This window comes from Rutidosis leptorrhynchoides, chromosome 3, assembly GCF_046630445.1.
Source record: "Rutidosis leptorrhynchoides isolate AG116_Rl617_1_P2 chromosome 3, CSIRO_AGI_Rlap_v1, whole genome shotgun sequence".
NCBI lineage: Eukaryota > Viridiplantae > Streptophyta > Magnoliopsida > Asterales > Asteraceae > Rutidosis > Rutidosis leptorrhynchoides.
This window is the reverse complement of record NC_092335.1, coordinates 380,627,386-380,635,382: the sequence shown is the minus strand read 5'-3', so window position 1 is coordinate 380,635,382 and position 7,997 is coordinate 380,627,386.

Below are 7,997 nucleotides of genomic sequence, written 5' to 3'. Positions count from 1 at the left end.
AAAGTACCGGATGCTTTAGTACTTCGAAATTTATATCATGTCCGAAGGAGAATCCCGGAATGATGGGGATATTCTTATATGCATATTGTTAATGTCGGTTACCAGGTGTTCAATCCATATGAATGATTATTTTTGTCTCTATGCATGGGACGTATATTTATGAGAACTGGAAATGAAATTCTTGTGGTCTATTAAAATGATGGAAATGAATGATTATGATAAACTAATGAACTCACCAACCTTTTGGTTGACACTTTAAAGCATGTTTATTCTCAGGTATAAAAGAAATCTTCCGCTGTGCATTTGCTTGTTTTAAAGATATTACTTGGAGTATTTCATGGCATATTTCGAAGAACGTTGCATTCGAGTCATTGAGTTCATCAAAGATTACTATTAAGTTAATTTATAATTGGATAGTGGATATTATGAAATGGTATGCATGCCTGTCAATTTTTGATGTAAAGAAAGTTTGTGTTTTAAAAACGAATGCAATGTTTGTAATATGTATCATATAGAGGTCAAATACGTCGCGATGTAATCAACTATTGTGAATCGTTTATAATGTATATGAACGGGTCCTTTCAGTTGGTATCAGAGCGGTGGTCTTAGCGAACCAGGTCTGCATTAGTGTGTCTAACTGATAAGTCGTTAGGATGCATTAGTGAGTCTGGACTTCGACCGTGTCTGCATGTCAAAAGTTTTGCTTATCATTTCTAGTCGGATATCATCTGCTTATCATCCTTAGGAAATTACCTACTTATCATTATTAGTCTAGACACGTCTTGCTACATTAATTGCATGAGTAGTGTATAGACAAAATTCATATCTTAGCGTACCTGCTAAATCATATCTTATCGTATCTATTACTGTAAACTTTGCCTGACATATTCCATAAATTCCTCTGTAATCTACGAAATCTTTTGATCTATATACATATATGGATATCCTATGTAAATAGAATACCACCCGATAGCCGGAAAATCATTTTATATCGAAAAATCTTTTATCCAATCGTACGAAATAGAAGTTGTCATCAGTTCAAGTCACTCGGATTCTGAAATGGAATCTCACTCAAGCTCCGAAAGCAGTGTGACCGGAATGGATCAACCAATCAGTCATCATCTATTCTGGATGAATTGGGGATGGGTTCGTAGTCTCCTCAATCATTGGAGACAAGAAGAAGGCGATCCTTTTCATCCACCACATTGCCCTCTTGACGAAGAACCTGAAGCACTTACCGGCGAACCTGTCCGAAACACCATTTTCTCTCTCATTTCCAGAGTATCTCGTCACGATTATATACTCCATCAAATTCTAGATTTTATTTATCCGCTCGTCCGAACCGATAATCACCCCGGTGTAATAGAAGAAGTCAACGAGCTTCGCGCTCGGGTAGTGGCTTTGGAGAATATGGTGCAAAAATTACAAACACCAGTAGCAGCACCAGCAGCAACACCAGCAGCATAACCAGTACCACCATCATCAACGCCAACAATACCATTACCACCTCCAACCACAACCGCGTCGTAAACCTCAACTTCACAATCTGTCCCACGAGCATCAACGTCATACGCACCATAGATATCAAGGAATACCAGCAACAATAACTGACGATGTATTAATTCATAACTTCTTTGGAGAAACATTCCACTGAGATTATGTAATCTCTAAAATCTTAGAGATTATCTAATCTAGCCCTAACCATAAATCAGTTAAGCGAACCAAAATGATAGAAGGAAGAGTAGAAACCCTGACAAAAATGGTGTGTGATTAACAAGCTAAACTTGTTTTACCAACAGCATCAACAGTACCGTCAGCGTCACAGCATCGTCAGTACAGTCAACATCAGAATCAACAACACCTATAACATCACAAACTCCGTCAGTTCAAGAATCACTGTGGACATCATTACAAATCAATAACGCGTATATTGTATCAAGGAGTTATGAAGAGTTAACTCATTCCCTCTGAAGAAATTATATGTATATTTTATATATACATATTTTGAAATAAAAATAAATCTTTCCGTGCTAAGTTATTGTGTGTGAATCTTAACTACTCGGTTAATTCATCTTACAAATATGCAATAATGTACGTCCTTCACCCGCAACTTAACCATCATTAACTACAATCTCTGTCTCAATTCAACAAATTCCAATTCATAATAAATCAAGTATATATTTGATTTTACACTTTCATCATCGATGTAACCGAAACTTCTCAGATACCATCACTCGTACTTTGCGAAGTTCACAAGAATTTAACAAAAATCAACATCACGCCTCAACAAATAACAAAGTATTGACTCGTAATTTCAATATTATTGAAGAAATACTTATGTAATCTCTAAAGCCTTCAAGGGATTATTCAATTCTAGTTTCAACCGTAAATCAAATGAGTTTAATTTAGTATTAACTCATTAAAATTTATGTTATGTCTGAGGAGAATATATACATATATATTTTCACAAAGACTGTAATAAAATTCTTATGTACAAAATATTAATTGTGAAATTTTTTAACGGGTAGGTAATACCCGAGAGATATATATATTCACAATTAATATGTTACATTCTTCGAATCTGATCAAGCAAATTATCAACTATACTTCCTATTTTCACAACAATATACATTCATCCATAGGAATCAAAACAACCATACTCATTCAAATCTAAGTACATATTCTGAATTGGAAATCTCAAAATACAATTCAAAATATAACCGAAATTATCACTCTTAGATTCCTATATCTGTCTAAGCTATACTTTGACTTCAAAACTGTGATAGAACATCACTTTTATTTGTAACACTCAGAAGGATATGAGAATCAATCGAGATTCATGACGATTTCATCCTTTGGATATTGACAATGACAAGCTGCATTTAAAACACTTCGAAATTTTGGAAGACACTTCAAATAATGAAGAATCAAGATGATGATCCAACCACATGTTAACCACAGTCATACACCTGAAAAACCCTTGGAACCTAAGTAAGGGTTAACTCGTACCCGCGTCAGAATCCTTTGGCATTTATTAGCAAAAATAACTTTATGATTCCTTTTCAAAGTAACTAATTTTGTCACAGCTCCAGCAAGTCCACTTCGACTATTCATCCGAAGTAACCTTATTATAACCTGAAGTATATACGATTATCCTTTTGTTACAGGAGAACCATTTATGTTTCACCATATTATCAGCAGATGTACCAGCAACTTCATTACCCTCTGACTTTAGCTTCTCAGAAAAGTCATTATATTCATTAAAACCTTATCATATACTCATCCGCGTCTTGCAACAAGAATTGCCACGCCAATTGCCGGGAATCAGCAATCAGTATTTTGAAATCTCGCAGCATTCTATTTCAACAGTTATATATGCACATATAACGCCTAACTCCAATACTTACATACTTTGAATGTGAAGTTTCTGAAAAACACCCTGAAATGTGAACTAGTTTTCGAAATGCTAATGAAGCAGCAAAAACTGTAAACGACTTTAACGGTCAAAAGTTTGATGATAAAAGATAGTATGGTAGTAAAGCTGAGAAAAAGAGAAGATTTGGTACTGAAAAAAAAAAAAAAACGATTTGAGCAAAGTATGAAGGAGACTGTGGAAAAATCACAAGGATGAAACCTGCCTTCAAAGGATCCAAATGATTCAGTGTCTGCTGAAGTCATTAATGAATACCTTGCTCCTGAATCTAAACCCTTGTGAATGATATTCTTCATCATCCTCTGATCTTAGACATTGTAAGATATCATCATATCTTTTATTATAAATATCCTCCATATTTTTGGAGGTATTTTCATCGCTACTAATATCTTAAATCATTTATCTCCTCGCGTTATCTGTATCATATCATAAAGGATACTGTTTTAGTTTCTAAATTTCGAAACCTTCGAGTTTAAAATAGGAATATTTTTGAAGTGGTGTTGGAAGCTGATGCATGAGTTAGTATAATATAATGACACTTGATCAACGTCATTATATTACAGTAATTCATGCTGAGTTTCTAAATGGAACGTGATGATTCACAGATCATAACGTCATCATGTGCCATGTTACACGACTCCTATATTCTATTTAACCTCTAAATATATCAAGAAAATATTTCTTGATCATTCGGTCTTTTCCAGGGTATTCTGGTAATTTAACAAATCAGGATTTACCATTACCCTATCCTTCTTAGAACAATTACTGTGTTCATTCTGAAATCCATACCTACGAATTCTGGACCATTACAAGAGCTATTTAATCGCAAGAAGAAGAAACGAAAGGACAAAGCTCCGAAATAGAAATTTAGAGTATGAACCGCAGTAAATAGAAGAGAGCATTAACTGGGGATGACGATGACTATAGAAGACAGAAGCAGGGACATCGAAATATAAGGGAAGGTGTAAAATCTAACAACAACCCGGAAATTACAACCCGTATATATCAATGCATATAGCAATGTAAAGACATGGGAGAACTAGAAACACTATAAACCCAAGAGTATAGTAGAAGTAAATAGATTCTTCCGGTGGCAGATTAAAAAGAAGAATGACAGATATGAAGGTTAGGAGTATATCAAGGATCAGGATGGGATGGAGCATATTAACGAATACTTTAAAGTAGAAATTGAGAAAGAAAGAATAGAAGGTGTGAGTTGTAAGGGAATGGAGAGGATGGATTTATAGGAAAATTTTCGACAGAGCAATCGAAGCAGATTATCGCGTTTAATCAAAGAAGATCTGAATCTCCTTAATTACCGAAGAATCAAATCTTAATATGAAGATTTCTTCTAAATTCCTTAAATTCCGGAAATCAATCTTGACTACGACACCGGTTAAGTCAAACTTACTTTTATTCATTTTCACTCTTAAGTGATAGCTTCATTCGTGCTATTCACAAAAACAAATCATTTTATCTATATTAATCAATGATGATAAAACCCTAATTATCAGTTCATATACGTCATGAAAACACTCTTACTGTTAGCCATGATAACCTCTATCAAATTTCGGGACGAAATTTCTTTTAACGGGTAGGTACTGTGATGACCCGGAGATTTTCGAACAAATTTAAACTTTAACCTTTATATATTTCCGACACGATAAGCAAAAATCTGTAATGTTGAGTCTTGAATGTTTTGAAAACTATATTCATGTAATCAATTACCCTTTGACCATGCCTAGCGATTCACGAACAATTATGTGTAAATAAATATATATACATATACATGTGTGATTATTAAGTTGAGATATATTAATAAAACATTGAACGGATTAGTTAATATGAATATAAGCTATGAGATCTATTTTATGAATTTGGAAATGCTATCAAGGTATTGAATGAATAATATGTTACATAAACGTATTTGTTCGATGTAAGTTTATCGACTAGATTAAAAGATAATGTCAAATGATTGAATTATCGGATACATTGAACTATGATTATGAGTCTCTGTTATGAGGTCCACTTTGAATTAGGTAACCCTTATTATTAACCGTATTCGGAAAAATGGTAAAGCGAGTTATAAAAGAAGACAAAGGTGTCAATTAACGGGAACTAGCCAAATGTTAGTGGACTTTTCTGTTCGACTTTCTATATAAACGTTAACTAGTTAACCTTCCTATTATTTAGAGTGAAAGAGAAACTTTGGGAATATAGTTATATTATTTAGAAAGTTTAAGGAAAACAAACTAAACGTTGACACATAAGGAAATTATATTTTTTAAAGTATAAACGTTATAGGATATAATATCATAAACGATCTTCAAATATACTTTGAAATATAATTAAAATCTAAATATTTATTAAAGTATTTCAAACCTATATATTATAAATATATTTTAATTTAGTCAAAAGACGTTTTGGTTTAAGTTAATGTTATTAAATATACTTCGATAACTAACGAGGGTATGAATTATAAAAGTAAATGACCAAAACACTCAAAAGATTAAGTTACACTCTGAGTGGGTTAGTTTTTAATTAATTTAAGTCTATATTTTGATAAAGGTACGAGTCATAAAACGTCCTGATTTAAAATAATATATTTTGATAAACAACGAGACTTTGATTTAAATAAGTAAATGACCACAACGCTAAATTTTATAAGTGATATTTTTATAAAGCTAAATTATTGATAAGTAAGTCTAATTTTTGTAAAAGGTACACGTCGCGTAACGTAAAAGGCTAGTTTTCTAAACGTACGAAAGTGCGCCCGAAAAACCGAAAGTGGTACATGAGTCGTGAGATCACGACCGTGTCATTTTTGTAAAAATTACATTTTTACCATGAGCGTAAATATAATATAATATATAATTAATTATATGAATAAAATATATTATATATATAATAATAACTAATACTACGTAAAAATATAAGAAACATGTGAATTGCAAATCACTTTAGTGATTGACTCCGTAAATTTAGGGACTTTTAATTCAGCAATCCTCCGAGATTGCGGAGATGGGGCCAAATTTGGGACTATAAAAAAAAATCGAGCTCATCATTCTTCAATCTATCTTCTATCTCTCTCGTTATATATATATTTATTATTATTATTAATATTATAAAGATTATTATCATTAAACTTATTATTAGTAGTACTAGTATTATTATAATTAGTATTATACATAAAATATTACGACGAGGTCATGAGTGCATTATTTTCAAAACGAATTTTTATGAGGGGGATAGAGCTAAGGAAATAATGGGTTATAGCTATGGAGGTTATGGGTATGGTTCATGGGTGTTATGCTCATGAGGTCAATCTAGTGTTTGTCATCTCCGTTTCGTCTACGTACCTTTCCTACAGTATTGAACCTCAATATTGTTACGTGAGTACTCCTAATTAAATTTTTTACATACTAATAGTGTATCCCTGACTAGTGCTCGAGAAAATAGAATTAGGCATGCTTGTATATTTGATATTGCCCTTAGATAAGTTATGTTGAATCTTAAAGGTTGTTATACTAGGGATGAGATAAGATATAAGATATGCATGTCCTTGGAAAGCTAGCGAAAAATTATGAACTTTTCCTTTAGATACCAAATGGTTTTGACGGATGGATTAGAAGTTATATTCAATTGAATTTTTGTATTATTATTAAAAAATGAGTATTATTATCGTCGTTATCGTCGTTATAGTTTTATCTAATTATTATTATTATTATTATTATCATTATTATTATTATTATTATTATTATGAACGCGATATAACAGACGATTTAAAAACTATTAAATGAATCGATTAAGAAGGAATAGGTATGAGTATCATGATGAAATTAAAATATTGAAAGATATTAAATTAGATAAAATTGTCATTTTTATTATTTTTATCATTACTATTATTATTAAAAAGTATCGTAAATATTAAGGTTATCCTAATCAAAATTATTATTTTATCATATTATCTTAGTAAATTTAAATAGTAATATTTTATTAATAATAATAACTATTATTACAAAATAATACAACGTTTACGTATAGATATTATTTTATCAAATAAATATGTGATACAAATTATATAACTACCTTAATAGAATACATCACAATATTTTTATGATATTGAATGAACTGTATAAATTTTATTACTTAAGATATATAAAAATATATTTTAATGTAAAATTTTATTTATTAAAAAAATAATATATTATTTACTCTATTAAATCTTGTAAAAATGTATAAAACGATATTTAAATTATGTAATAAATTTTTGAAATCATTTTGAGTCAAACTAACTTTTATCGACCTTTGCATATTAGACTCGAGCATTAGGATTGTGATACACTATAACTTGGCCTAATTTATTAGACAAATTTGACAAACACATAAAAATATATATAATTATTATAGGTTTGTGAATCCGAGGCCAACCCTACACTTGTTCAATGATGTTATATGTATTTTTACTACAAAATACAGTATGGTGAGTTTCATTTGATCCCTTTTACTCTTTACATTTTTGGGACTGAGAATACATGCGCTGCTTTATAAATGTTTGACGAAA